This window comes from Taurulus bubalis, assembly GCF_910589615.1.
Source record: "Taurulus bubalis genome assembly, chromosome: 9".
Lineage (NCBI taxonomy): Eukaryota > Metazoa > Chordata > Actinopteri > Perciformes > Cottidae > Taurulus > Taurulus bubalis.
Genome location: NC_136597.1, coordinates 19,985,755 through 20,001,852, shown reverse-complemented (window position 1 = coordinate 20,001,852; position 16,098 = coordinate 19,985,755).

Here is a 16,098-nt window from a genome sequence, read left to right as displayed (position 1 = left end):
GCAGAGCATCCCTGAGGTTAAGGACCTGTAGTGTCTTGCATCGTATTTCTTTTTGACTGAAAGAACCGTAATGACACAATTAAAAACACACAATAGTCCAGCTTAACAGAAGCAAGAGGAGCACTAGTCTCTTTTTTCTTTCTTCACAGTTTACAGCATCGATTCTGTTTCTGTACATTATTAAAAGGTAGTAGGGTTGGTAATCTTCAAAAGAAATTACATTTTTTGTAAAAATTCTCCTGACATCCCAAACGCAATAAATTAATCAAATGGTCTGATAAAAATAGAAAACAATCTAGTATCTGTGGCTGTTGCAGGACTCTAATAAGCTCGATCACCCACATTAAACAATTGGGTGGCTACCTTTGTTTACCTACTTGCCTGCCTGCCTTTGCTTACTCTGCACCTGCACTCATTCAACTCACTCAACTAACTCAAATGCAAAATCATTGTCCAAGCAACTGACGTAGAGCGAGAGAGTCCGGTTAAACGGGTCAGGGAATACTGTTGGGTCCGACAAGCAAGACTCGGGCACAACTACAGCAAGTACAGTGAGAATGTGTAAACTGCAATGTTGACAGTGAACAGTTTGAGAAATAGTTTTGACGGTCACGTTCCCCTTTATGATCTCTTTCAAATAAGTTTCCCCGATGGGAGGATTTGTTGACAACTTGCACGATTGTCTGAACATTCGTGTTTGTGTCCTCATTGCCTCTATTTCTAGTATTCTCTCATCTCAGTAGTTACTTTGGGGAGTACAGTGGTATCATTGTTGATGGAAACTAATGGCAAATGTTGTTTAAATCATAAGAACTAATCTGTAATAACCCGTAGTCTTCCTCCCCACTCGATGGACATCATAAGCTTTGTATCTCAGAAGAACTAAAAGGCAAATCCAATGTTTTTTGTTTGACTGTACTGTAACTGGAAGCCTCTTTAGGCTTGTTGTTTGCCATGTTGCACAGCTTCTCTGTGTAATGAAGAATTATCACTGATATGTATATATTATATTGTGCAAACTTTGAGTTTTAACTATGAAGGGATTTAGATTGTTGGCTTGTTTGCAACCCGTCTGATCCTCGATGTTGTTGGTTTCCCAGATTTCCACAATTAAGTTGACGAGTACAATGTTAATCGTACCTCAGCCAAAACTGAAAAAAATAAATTTCCCTTTAAAAGATAGACCACCAATACTGCTTCACAGCCAACTGAAACAGGAACCCCTCCTGCCTTGGCTATTGTTAGCTCACCATGTTCGAGCCAATGACTTTGAGTGACTTGCCAACAATAGCCATACAGAATATAGCGATATGGCAACCATTCATGTGGTAATAAAGCAGGAGAGGAAGCCCTACTGCCTGGTTTGAGACAGTGTGTGTGAGGCTTTCATCCAACTGCAGAGAGCACCAGCTGAGGACATGAGGGGAGATGGAAGAGATCCAGAGTTTTCTGCAGCAAAGAGGGAGAGAGGCCCACTGAGCAGGTCTACTCCTCTATATGCTCCATTCTGTCACCCATAAGAAGATCATCCTAGGTTCGGTGAGCATCCACGGCGTTCAGTGAGCACACACACACACACACACACACATACACACACACACACACACACACACACAGTATGTACATGTGGGCTCAACCCTGCATCCATATGTATCCACAGAAGGCGCAGGCATGTGTGCGCCTCCTTCGCTTCCCCACCAGGACCAATTTCCATCCGCCGTCTGTGTGAGAGTGTGCGATCGATGCTGCACGGGGCGCGTCATCCAGGCTGTTCATTACTGTTGGCAACCCTGCAGCCATGAGCAAAAACAACCTGGCCCGCTGACGCATTGCACTCCAGCCGTGGCCCGGATGAATGGACGTCGGTTTCATTTACCGCCGAGCTAAAGCGTTAACTCGTTACCGCAGTATAAGCAGAACTTGCGTTTGCTCCTCGACCGTCATTACTGATATACATGTCATCAGTTTTCATTAGTTTCCTTAACGAACCACATCGACGGCTGAGATAGCCCGGTGTCATCTTTGAAGTGCATGTTTGTGGCAGCAGGAGGGGAATGAGATTCCTCTTCTTCCCTCCTTCTTATCCTCTTCTTCATCCTCACCCACGCTGTGCATTCAGCGCTCACACCACCTGTCTCTTCAGCATAACCTCAGCCTCCCAAGACCACACAAACACATATGGCATCCAAGCAAACGCAAACACAGTCCAGCCGAAGTGACAGAGCAGTGAGGCGGTGTAAAACAAGACTGAGAGTTTAAAGTCTCAAGTCAAGCCAAAATATACTTTATGCAACCGTGAGGGTTATCTAGGGACTTCAATGTAGTCATCAAGGGATGGAAATGTAGGCTCTATGCGGATCTGTTGGTCCCATTTAGGCAAATCAAGTGTGTCCATGAATATAAGACATGAGTTTATAGTTAAACAGAATTATTTCTCGGCATCGTGGAGGTTAGTTTATGCAGTTTTCCGGTTGACTTAATGCTTCTATACAGTATATTTTGTTTGTACACCCCCTGACATCTTGGAGAATAATGCAACGAAGAGCGCGTCGAGCATTAACGCTTTTGTGCGTGCTTGCAGCTCGCCGCACTGTCTCTGGAGGCGCCACGATCCCTCACGTGAGTACAAACAAAGCTCAAGCGCTCACTTGGGAGTTTAACCGGGGCAATGCAAGCAGCAGCTCTATAAGCACTTAAGCCAAGTCTAATGCTAACGTCAGCATGCTAACATGCATACTTGCATGTCGGTGTTTAGAAAGTACAATGTTCACCGTCTTAGCTTAAAATATGCAATCGTCGGCCTTGTGGTTGCATCAGCATACAAACCGGCAATGCACTGAACGAGCAGATAAAGGTGATAAAGACTCATCTTTCTTCAGGCTATACTTCAAATACACGACTACACGAGATAGAGCTAGCGAGATAAAACAGATGGCAAAGCAAAAGCCAGGAGAAACACCTTGAAGCCCCTGCATCACACAGCAAACGCTGCGAGGCAAAATTATTTGCTTTTTAGTGAGTCCAAAAACTGACAAATCTGATCTTTAGCCTCCTACTCCTGCTCTGATGTGAAATCAATATTGCTCAATGAGTCAACAGTAACAACGGAAAAAGGCAACGGCTGAGTAAAAATAACAACTTCTGCTCACGCCTTCAATACACATACAGTTGACAGATATACCTATAAAAATAAATAACTTTGATGGAAGTGAAACAAGTCGCAGACAGCTGGCGGGCTGGGAGTGTCACTGACGTGGCATTATGTTGAGGTGTGCCGGGCCAGTGGTGAAGGAGACAGCGCTGAAGGGTTTAATCAGCCTGTCTACAGCGGACTGATGACACACACACACACACACACACAGTTGCTGCAGGTGCTGAGATAAAAATGCAGAGGCAGGGAGACAGAATGAAATGTAGAGAGAAAGAAGAGAAAGAAGGTCTGCCGAAGGCAGGGACAAATGAGAGGAGCAGAAGTGAAGGGCGGTGGATGTGTTGGCTAGCTAGCTGCTATGTGTGTGTAACGAACAATATATATATATATATATATATATATATATATATATATATATATATATATATATATATATAGGTTGTTTCTGTACACGTTTCTGCAACATGAATCTACAAATGTTTGTACGTCAGTGTAAGTGTTAGGTTGTGTGTGGTGAAACATGAAACCCGTGTGTGTGTGTGTGTGTGTGTGTGTGTGTGTGTGTGTGTGTGTGTGTGTGTGTGTGTGCGTGTGTGTGTGTGTGTGTGCTGTAAATTATCAAATAGCAGCCGGGTGATTGTCCAGGACAAACAAATAAAGGCTGCTGTACAAAGCATTGAGGGGACAAAATATAATTACCTGGATAATGGTGATGGGAAGAATTGTGAATGCATGTCTCTAATAGGTTGTGTTACAGAAATGATTACTGCTTGGCCTTCTCTGTTGTTTGCCTACATAAGACTTTAGTGTCTTTGCTATTTCTAACAGGCCCAGTGGAGGAAGACCACACAGTCTCACATCCCTCTCCCTCTCTTTTCTCCAACTTCCTTCTCCTTCCCTCCCATCTCTTCCCGGACTCCATGCTCTCTGGTGCAGGTGACAGCGCGGGGACAATGGGATGATATCACTGCTCGGCCCCTAGCAGCTTGTCTGCATGCTGCACAATAACAGACTGCTGCAGCTCGAGTGTGCCACAGTGTGAAGTTTGTGGGAGAGAGAAAAGAAGTACAAAGAGCGAGACAAAGGGTGAGGGAAGACGGGAGAGAGAAAGAAAAACTAACTGTACTGCATAACTGAGGCAGAATAGAGGAGAAGGGAGGGAAGAGTGAGGAGGAAAGACACTCCGAAATAATCTGTAGCATCAGTGTGTGTGTGTGTGTGTGTGTGTGTGTGTGTGTGTGTGTGTGTGTGTACACACACTGGTGGTCATGTGTGTATGCAAACTACACTGAGCTTATCGCCTATGTGCCTATAGCTGAATATGTGTGGGCAGGACTGCAGACTGTGCTGCCATTTAATTACAGCACTGCTCCTTCCTCCTCTCTGACAAAGACTCACACACATACATAAACAAACACACACACACACAGAAAACAGCACACGACGCACCTGCCATGAGGCAGATTGGATTTACACTGCATCAATAATTCACCCTCACATATATCCCCAAACAGACACACAGGCACACACACACAGACACACACACTCGGCACAGGTTGTCTTGGAGTTAGAGGAGGCAGTCGTCACAAACACACGATGGAACTGAGAGAAATCGGGGAATAACTGTGGTTTGAGGCGAACGCGCGTCCCACTGGCTGATTCTGCATCATTGCAGCACAAACTACCTCAGATATTTAGCCAATTATGAGCCGTGTACACACAGACGGTGAGGAGACTTCTCTGTCCTATTCTTAGAAACACTTGAATAAAAACAACAACCCTGGGCTTCCTATTTTCCAGATCCGTCGTTACACTTCTTGTGAGGCAGAGTACCTGACACACTGCTCTCATTTCCTCCACTGCGTGCGTTGAGCGTGAGGCAGAATTTCAGCTGCCCCTGTTTTCAGCAGCTTAGTACAGGATGCAAATGGGCTTCTGCTTGTTTTGATCTGTTATTGCAGCCCCCCCCTCACGCCCCCCAACACACACACACACACACACAAAATCGGCCAATTGTTATACCGTGACTGTGTGATTAGATGTGGCCAGGTGTCGTTACATAGCATTTAGCGTTTAGAAGTTTTGATAAGTTTGATAAGTCTTTGAGTATTTGGAATACTAACAAACTATTTTAGTTACTTACAGTCCAACACTCAAATATATGAAATTTACATTCGTATGAAACTGAGAGGCAGCAACATCTGACATTTGAGAAGTAGATGTATTTAGGACATTAATGGTTCATGTTTAAATGTTTGTTTTTGTACACAGGAATTTATCTTGTTATATTTCTAATGTTGTGTTTACAGCAGTGGTTTGCGGGATGGGCCAAAAGTTTGGCATGATGCAGAAATTAAACTATAGCTAACTATAAGACTAATAAGAATAAGAATTGTATTTTAGCTGAATGAGATTTCATAGTGAGAATCAGAGTGAATCAAAATACAACATCCATAAACATCCCATTGCAGCTCTCAAATGGCTCCTGGATTCACGTGAACACATAATGGATTCCAATGCTCTCTTTTAAATGTGTTCAACCAGCGTTGGTATTTACAGTGGAAAAGCTCATGTATTGATCAAATGAGCCATTAGCACTTTGAACCAGGTCTTTATTGGAAACGCTTAAAGTGAATCCCTTTATAATGTTTTGAGTAAATGGATCTCCTGCACTACGGGCATTGGATAATGCACTCATTGTACATGGATTCCATTAGGCTGAAGACTATATGAAAATAATCAGTAATGCAAACATGAACAAGAATGTCTGACCTTGAAGGGTACAATCTAAATATTTGTACACTAATAATGCAGTGCACTGTTGTTCGGAGTGCATTCTTAAGAGGGAAAGTTCGAACATTTTCTTGAGTCTCATAATTTATGCACTTGGATGTCAAGAACAGGAGGGGGCAGGAATTGTGAGGAGTGTGTAACAATTGGGCTTTTCTTCCCCTAAAATCTGCATAATTATTGAGGTTAATTCAACGCAGAGCTTGTGCACCATTGTCTTTGAATGTGGCTGCCACTGCTTAAATGAATAAATTAGTAACAAAACGAAGCTGACAGACAAGCTGTGCCTGAATGCACCATGTCAGAGAAACTGGCTCTGAAGATAAGCAGAAGCTGCAAGAAACTGCCTTCACTCGATTTGCTTGAGACAACAGTCTCGTCATTTACAGGCATTTGGGCCGGAGTTTCCCCCGTGATGTGATTTCTCTGGTATCTGTGCTGCATGCTCAGTTATTCCCAACCACGGAAAATGTCATGCAGCCTCCACACTGTATGAGTGTTGGTCTCTGTTCCCTCTGCTTCATTCTTGATAAGCAAAACTAACATTGCTGCAGTTGTGACGAGACACCTTGTAATCTTCAGGGAAATACAGTAAAATTGGACAGATGTTCAAAGCTGAAATAACCTAGATGGCAGCATAGACAGCTGCATAATAAGAAAAGTGATAGAATGTTTTTTTGGGTGAATTGCTCAACATTTTTCGTCAAATATTGTCTGAAAGGGGTTCATTGTGAGCTGAATGTATTGACTGCATGCGTAAAAGTGTTTTGCTACTTATTTACCCACCCCAGATGTCTTTTATGGGCTGATTGGGAAGAAAAATAGTAATCGGTATGCAAGAAGCTCACAGATGCTGTGCAGTATATCGAGGCAATGAATCACACATTTATTTATTATTTTAAGTAAATGTTAAGCTATCCCCTAAATTATAAAAAATTAATCCGGCATGAAATATAAATGTGTGTGCCATAGTTAATGAGATATTTCACTAAAAACCTGAACCTCATGATGGAAATTAAACCAAAAGTAAGAGGCCTTCATCCTCTGGAGACCATGAACGTATGAGCAAACCTTTGTGGCAATCCATCCAAAAATCCAATATTTCAGTCTGGACCAAAGTAGTGGATGGATCAACCGACAAACCGACCGACACACATTGCCGTCTGTCACTGCTTTGGCTAAAAGAAAGGTGCAACACATGTTGCATTGACTGAAAAAAGCTCACGCAACGCTCTGCTCAAACATTTTCTTACTCAAGGCAGACGTCCTGTTTTCTCAGCGAGTTCAGCTGAACATTCACTCAACTGCTTTGCCATCAAACCGCCTCTAAGGAAAACATTGTAGTATACAATTGGTTTATACACCCACAGTTACTTTCTTATTTCCCATAGTGACATCCTTCTTCTGAAGTGGGACTAGAGTTGGGTTAATGAACTTAAAAGCGTCCTCATCTGGGCTTTTATGTGCGCGGTGCTGCTCTTATTTCCTCAGGCTCTTGACGTGATAGATGTGTCCTTGACGTGACTGATGGCCAGTTGAGGGCCGGAGACCTGGAGGAGCTCTCGTCAGGGAGGATAAGCCCTCTGAGAGGTGCTGCAGGGGCCAAGGGGACCGTCGCTTCAGGAGGAGGTCTGAGCGCTGCCTGTCTCCAGTAGACCCTGAAACCACGTCTGGGGTGTGGAACAGTGAAGAGTGACTGACCAACCAGACTGTCTGGCCGGGTACTTCTTGCCTTTCAAGGTCCCTCTCTGCTTGAGTGCTCAATTAGTGACTAAGAGCCTTGCTGACAGACTACCAGTAAGTCCAACAGTAGTGCTGGTTCAACACAACACTGTTTTAGTTGTCTTTTCATAAACGGGGAGGCTGAGAAGGCCTGAGGGCAGACAATTCTGAACTAGGAAGGGGAGCCTCTTCAACCACCGACAACAAACAGCAAGACAAGAGAAGACAGGTACTAGTCACACAAAGGAGGCTAATCATTTAACTGCAGGGCTTTTCTGTTCTGCCGGTTAAGCCTCTGTAGTGGAGCTGTTTTCACTTCACTTCTTAGTTCTTCATTTGTTGACTTTCAGTGAGAGGGGTCTTACAAGATCAGCGTCCTCATCCGGAGGACACCTGCCGCAGCTGTGTCAAGGTATCTGTAACTCAGTCAGAGATGAGAAACCCATTCAAATTGTTTTTATAGCACAACAATATTTGACAGGATATCCTCTGTTTTTTTAAAAAGGTGGACAAACTCCTGAACTGTTTCTTGCCTATTCATATGTAGTGGGGGTAACTGCTGACAAGCTTAATTTGATGTCACAGTAATCTCTGTATTCTAGTGAGTATAAAAAGGCCTTGGAAGAATAGCCTGGATCAGCACTATATACTGCATTTCCTCTCTCTATGCAGTGATCACAATGCCAGTTAAAGCTGCCAGCGCCTTTTCCTTCCAGTGTGTACTCATTATAGAGTGGCAAGTCAAAAAGCCCCACACAGTGGAAGGCATCCTGATCCCGGTGTGCCTTTCACATGGTAAACTGTTTCAGATGGGCCCGGTATTGTGCTGCTATAATACAGCATCTGCTTTATGGCACGGAAAAAATGCATTGTCACCAAGCGGCAGTGAAAGAGCCATTGAAGGACAGCCAGGGCTTCAACCCAATGCTGAGGCTGTGACCGTGACACAGGCCGGTGGGTGGTGGTCCAACAACGTGCATACTCCTCTGACACGGAGGTTGTGAAGGCGACGGACAGAAAATGAAATACAGGTGCACAAGAGTCAAGAAGTTTATAGTCAGGTCAAGTTTGAGAACAGTGGCCTGAGCTGCAAAAACTAGTCAATATACCGCATAATGTCAGAGGAGTGCATGAGTCTAAATGAGGCTTTGTATCCGGTCTCAATGCAGCAGCATAGCGGGTCAGAATGCTGCAGTGGGCACTGGAGCTTGGCCAGGTGGGAATGAGACACGATGCTCACAGAGAGACAGGAGATGCTCCTTATTCCTTAACTCTCCATTAAACATTTACAGCTGCACTCGGCACAGCTGAGAGCTGCTGCTGTGTGAAAACGTCTCAGTGTCACAGAAGTGTTCATTTATACCATCACTATCAGAAATCATACAACACAGTGGTCTATTCTGTGTGCAGGTTCTTTTAAAAAAATATAAAAACGCTTTGTTCTGAGGAGACGAGGAGAAAGAAGCAGAGGAGAAACTGCATGATACCATGAAAAATACTATTTAAATTGGCCCACGGGGAGTAAGATGATATCTTGCGTTATATTTAATCCTCATGCTTCCATATCTGTGGTCAGAATGGTGAGGCTAATCACAGGGATCCGTGTTTAAGGCAGAGCAAATGTCCCCCTTACAATTATCTGATCAGTTCCTGAGAGCCAAGACAAAGATGGAATAAAGCCATGACTTGATAACAGGCCAAAATTAAAGTTGGGTGCTCTTTGTAGCTGCTGGGCGTTCTCAACCAAAGATCGTTTGTGTGGGAAGAACCCCAGAAACAACACTGTTCAATCGCAAGTGTTTCTTTTAGTTATACGTCTTCTATAATGCGCACATTTCAGGAGTCAGGTTGGATCAAGGAGCTTGTAAAAAACAAGGTGAATTAAGCATACTACAGCTGATATTTCAATATGTCATATACATATTCAATCAACATTAAAGAAATAAAAGTATTGGACTCAAATTGGGGATTAAGGCCAAGAAAATAGATTGTGACTTCCCTAATTTAACACGATTCATTACTTCACTTACTCACAATTACAGAGAAAGCAGGCAAAACATGAAGCAGCTAAATAGAGAGTAAAAAGCTACTGTGTAAAGAGTAAGACAAGCAAAATGCAAAGTAGCACAAGAAATGAATACAAAACAAAAACCTTCTAACCTGACAATCAACATATAATCACATGGCGGACAAGTGGACACAATCCGAGAGTCAAGGCGAGCATGCTGCATTTAGATATGGTGATATGTTTGGTCGTATGCAAAATAATGGCAATAATGTAAAGTGATTTGTCAGATGTTTAACTCACTGAATCAACAAACAAATATTGAGGGAACCTTTGAACTGTATTAGATAAATTGATTTACCAGAATATTTGATATATCGTGATGCATTGGTATAAAATGACTCGTCCATATTGCTTCCTCAGAATGTCCAACCAACACCAACAACTTCCAGTCTAATTTAAGAAGTCAATATACATAGTCAAATGGAAAACTATAACTCAAAGATGGTTTTCCTGCCGTATTACCCGATCATGCACATGCCTCCAATTCTAACCATTTTAGCATTACAAAACACAGATATGTTGAGGTTGCTCCATTTAGATTCCACAGATGCCCAGTGCTGAATGAAGGAGGTTAGGCATGCAATTGTCCAATGTTATGTAAAAGAGCCACTTTTATACCATTTCACCATGTCTGAAGTTGGATGTCAATCAAACTGAAGTGCTATGACGAGCCGTCCCGGGTGGTTTCTCTGTGGCCACCTACTCCATTATCCTTCAATTCCACACAATACGAGTGACAGGGATAAAAAAGAGGTGCTTTCATAAGACATTATGCGTAAAAATGGACCTCCATCATAGTGGTGCATTAGATCAGTAGTAAGTTTGATTCAAACCTCCTCTTTTCATTCTTTCAAACCAGCTATTTGGAAGGAATTAATTCAACAAGGCTGTCAAGGACACGAGCCTGCCACTCCTGCCAACGCTCTGCTTCCACTCGAAATTCAGAAACATAAAGTCCCATTTCGGTTGAATCACAGCTTAGATAAACAGAGCGGGGGAAACAGATTCAGCGACTTTTGTTTTGAGGACAAAACCTCATATCCAGCTCTGTGACTGCATTCTGATGCTCGACTGGGAAAAACAACACACAAACAATCGAATCTCGTGAGAGGGCAAGAACAGGTGAAAAGCAACTTTCTTTGTCCAAGTTAAGACATTGATATAGTGATAATAGAAAACCAGAGCCCTTATTCACATGGGTACAGGTCAGCGATACCTAGGAGACATGGGAAAGGGCACATGGGGAGAGGACATGCCCTCAGGCCTCCAGCAGGTGCATTGTTTCCAGGATCAAAAGAAAAGAGCCATATTTCAGACGTGGCTGCATCCTGGTGAGGAAGAGCACGTCCTGGTTCCCCGTCTCTCTCACCCCAGTCTGACCCCTCGCCTCTTCCCCCCTTCATCCCCACTTCCTTTAGACAAACACCTGATCAATAGCAGCCTCCTTCTGTGAGTCATTCTCTTCACAATCGTACTCTTTTCAAGTACTGTTTTTAAAAAGGAATGACCACAGTAAACATGGACTTTCACTCAATGGACACCAAAACAAAAAGACTGAGTGAAAAGCAAACCCTTGAAGTTTTAGAAATTTAGAGCATACAATCCAACCCACATCCTAAAGTTGGGACAAAGGGGAAGACACTTTGCAGGATTTTATTTTGTCTCAAAAGATTTGAAGGGTAGGCTGAGAGGGGGCGTTAAAACGCTCTTTCAAAGCGTGTGTTCTGTTCTCTAATCTGTCTGTCGTTTCCATCCATACAGACACACTTCTAATTTCACTTCAAAGCATGGGGGATTGTGAGCATTACGGATGAAACTGCATGAAATCAGTTTTTTTCTAAAATTATCTCCCCAAAAACACGCTGATGTTACTGTGGCTCTGTGCACTACTTTGTGTCATGGTGATGCACATTGACACAGACTGCATTCACTCAAACTGTGCAGCTTGATTTGAACTTTATTTCCCTGATATGCTCCACTGCTTCCAGGTTGACGTGACCGACATATTGCTGAGCCTGTGGTGACGACAGCCACCCCTGTTGGGTCGGTAGGTTTGCAAGGATTTCATCATCAACCGCCCCCCTCCCAAGTCAGCCCCAGCTTCAGATTATGGGAGTCTAGTTATCACCCTCTCCCAGGGTTGAGTTTGGGGTGCAGGGCCAGAGTAATCCTGGGGAGTTTGACTTGGGACGCTTAAGGCTTAATTAGATTCTTTCCACTGCCGATGACTGTGGAGAATCCAATCAGTCCCACCTCTGTGCAGTTCCACAATTCTGGTCTGATTAGCCGCCATATCAGTGAACAACGCCTACGTTTAAAGGCAATGTTGGAAACTGGGAATCTATGAGTTCATAAAATATGCATGGATTTAATGAACGCTAGCAGTTTGCCTAAGGCTTTGCCCCCGATAAGACAGTGTAAACATGGAAGATCACAGACTTATAATAACATAACGGGGACCCAGATGTGTGTATATAACATGTACATTTTTGGGGTAACAACGGGGGGAAGTCAGATAGTTTAGATCACAAATCCCTAATGATTACGTGACAGAGTCATATGGTTAAATGTCCTTTAAACAAACCCAGGGAAAGGGCAGAAAGAAGACCAAGAAGTAAACCCGGAAGCTATAAAACGACTTGACACATTGGAGTGAAAAGGCACAATCTTGGGGTCCAGGATCCGGTTCCTGCAATACATCCATGGTTGTGACCTGTTCTTTCATTTGCTACTTGAAGCCGTTGTCATCATATAATTGTACACAAACTAATTCTTAAATTGAGATGAGTTGGTACTAAACATTTACACCCTGCAACTGCCATGTGTAGCTGCTGCATCGATGCCAGAAGCCACTGACAAAGACTAATGTCAGCTTACTGAAACATTACCCATTGGAAGAGTAAAACATGACACTTGATCAATATAATGTTTAAATATGAAAAACTAGAGCGGTTTTAAATGACATATCAGAGAAAAAACACTACCTCAAATCAAAATGACAGCTACTTCAGCATATGGTCCCGCTCATTCTGAAGTACACAACTACTATAAGCTTAAAGACTGGAAGTTAAGTTTAATATAAAACTGCAGTTCTTGAATTATATGCGAGAGCTTTTGATGCTACACTGCCTTCATGTTTATATTACTTCAGTGTAAATTGTATAGCTAGAAGAGTAGTTTCTAAGAATGTAAGAAAGCCGTTATACATTAAGTAGCTGTGACGCACATGTAGATATGAAATATAGTCAGAGGGATTGGTATATAGAAGGGAGAGGTCAAAGAGGAAAGGAAATACACAGAGAGAGAAAGAGACAGACAGTGGTAGAGATCAACACAATCTGCTCTCTATTTAAATCACATGGCTACAAACTGAGATTATAAAATAGGTTTTAATAATTCCATAAGTGCCGTGCATATCCGAATCTGAACGGCTGGCTCTGGAAATTTTAATCACTATCATTCAATCAAGGGGAAGCGAGATTTTTACTGAGATAGTGGTTTTGTAAATTATGTAAAAGCCTCAGACATGCACTTAAGTTTCGCTCAGATAGCTGACACAATGCACATAACCCAACAGTGAGTACTGCAGCCATACTGTACAGTCACAATTTCATCTATTATGCCGCACCAATCCCGTTTCATGAGAGCAGCGCTGAACATCTAAAGAGTGCCCCTTGACTCCGAGCTCAGCCTTCTACATACCACCAAATGTCAACTACAATCAAGATACTGACTTCAGAAACCAGAGCTATATGAATTCCACCTCAGTGACACATCACAAATGACCAGTGAGTGAAAATGTCCTATTTTCCTCTCACAGGATCTGTGGAGGCGTGCTCTCTGTCACGCAGTAACCCCTTTGAGTAACATGTCCACCACTCATACAGAGATGTGGTCATTGTGACTTGAGCCCTGAGAGGCCCAAAAGCAGTCAACCTTGAAGACCGAAGCTATAGGTCTGCTTCGGACCAGAGTCTTTTCAACCTCTGCCAGAACAATACCAACTAAAACCAATATAAGGAATGCCATTCATCGCCAATATCCTAATATACAATGGTGTAATTGTGTGATAGAATATACAGGATATGGAGCACATGTAAAAAATGATTTCTGCTTCTGAAACTGAATTTTCTTTTATTTTTAGTGTGCTTTGAGAGACTTTAAGCTCTTAACACCATGGGACTTTGGCTATAAACCACGACACACTGACAAAGACTCATTGATATTTCCACATAGACAGAGAGACAAACACAGAGCTAAAAAAAAAAAAAAGAAGCCCAGTGTTGGCCCAGACAGCTCTCAGCCACACTCAACGTTTGATTGGGTTATCAGGCCAGCCAGCCTCAGAGGAGATCCTGATAAATGAAGTTGCCATTCGTTCATCCTCCCCTCCTCACAGGGAGCCCAGCTAGCCCACAGCAAGGAATTATTTTAGTGACAATTACATTCTTCCAGCTCCTCAAGAAGGCCGGAGCTGAGAAACCAGCAAAGGACTGACCGCAAGGAGATTATACTGATTGCTATTCCATTGCCCGCAATTGATCCTAAATTGCTTTGGCACAGCGCCTGAACACAGTCGCCTCCATGGTGGGTGTCATTGGGTATTTATTAATAAATCAAAATTACAGACAATTTTACTGTCAAAAATGACGTCAGGAATCCTGAAAATATGTTTGGTGATCTTTGTTGTGTGATTTCAGGAAAAATAAGGAAAATTGAACATGGCCCACATACAGTATACAGTATAAATATTAAGGGTTATTTTTACTGTAGGTCTGTTTGAATAATTCAGGTCAATAATATATTTTGTCCAACAGTCAAAAAGCTAAATTCATTCCATTTACAATTTAAATAAAACAGAGAAAAGAAGCAAGTCCTCACATTTGAGAAGCTGGACCAACACATTTTGAAAATGCCTGTCGATCAACTGAACAGAACAATTGACAGCTTTTAGAACTAAAGATGTTTAATACTCAGACAAAATTAAGCGACGTTATTGTGGCTCCTCCCAGTGATACACATCAGTGTGGCAGCGTGATCATCTGAAAAGGAGGATGTTGCCTGGCAGACGTGTCTGGTGCTCATTGTCGTACAACTGGTGACTATTGGCCCATCTGTGATCTCCGGACTGCTCAGCTGATTGGTGTAAAGGAGGGAAAAGGGATCTGGTTTGACAGCGACACAACATTTTATGATTCTAATGGTTTTCTGACCTCAATCTTCCCTAATCATTTCGAAGCCTGGACAAAGATTATCTGGGTATAGATTATGTTTTTTACAACACACGTGGCACCAGGACAAAAAAGAACGACAACAAAGTCCCCCAAGCCAGCATTGTATTTTGTGCTTTTGATAGCTCAAAGAACACGGACATTTATCTGCTGCTAAATGGAGGAATCTCAAGATATACACTTGGATTTGTTTACCATCCCATTCCTTTGTTTCCCCTGGGAGAATTTTTTTTTCCCCCCCAGGATTCCTGTGGCTGTGTTTGGGGGGTTTAAGAGATGAAAAAGGGAAAGAAAAGCCCATTGGTCTCAGCGCCACAGAAACAGCATATAGAGCCAAGCTGTCATCCCACTTGGATTAAGGGCCCTTCAGTGGTGGCTGCTGAGCTGCTAACATGGTGTCTTACCCTCGGCCAGGGTGTGGGAGGGGGTAGAGGGTGGAGCAGTGGGTAAGGGCATTGGAAGGCCTGGCCTAAATAAGACCTCGAGGTCAGCGAGCCTCCTGAACCATGGAAAAGCCACTTTGTGTTTCCATGTCAACTTTATTCATGAGCTGACAGCTAAGTGTCTCCTTCTTTCCTGTTGATTCAATCACTGTTGCATCATGTGCCGGGGCGACAAACATCATCTACGCCTTTGCAACGCATATCTTTGCAGACCCCTGCTTTTACAAGTTTACTATGTTCAACAAAAACAGACTGGAGTGTAGAGGCTTGTGGTGGAATTCTTGGCAGCGGCTATTCTTTAAACCTCCAAAATTATAAGCAAAAAAAGAGCTGCGGCGATGAGCCATTAGACAACACAAGTGGGCTGCATCCCTGTGCCAACAGAGAGTGGGATGTGTGGCCGAGTTACTCTTAAGCTCTATGCAAATAGGAGGAAGATGGACGCTTGAGGCTAGAAAGCATTCAAGTGCACACTCTTCCTGAATTCTCTGTAATGTTGGCGAGCCTTCACCCTACCGGTGGAGCAATGCCCACCTCCTGTTGTTTTCAGGACGGGAAAGGGAAGCAGTGGTCCTCGTTATGTGATGCCACTGGGCCACCAACTACCTCTCCAACATCTGCTGCCCATCCAAAGTTGGCCGGAGCTTCAACAGGCCTGAAGCCTGTCGGTAGCAATGACTGCCTCTCCAGTCC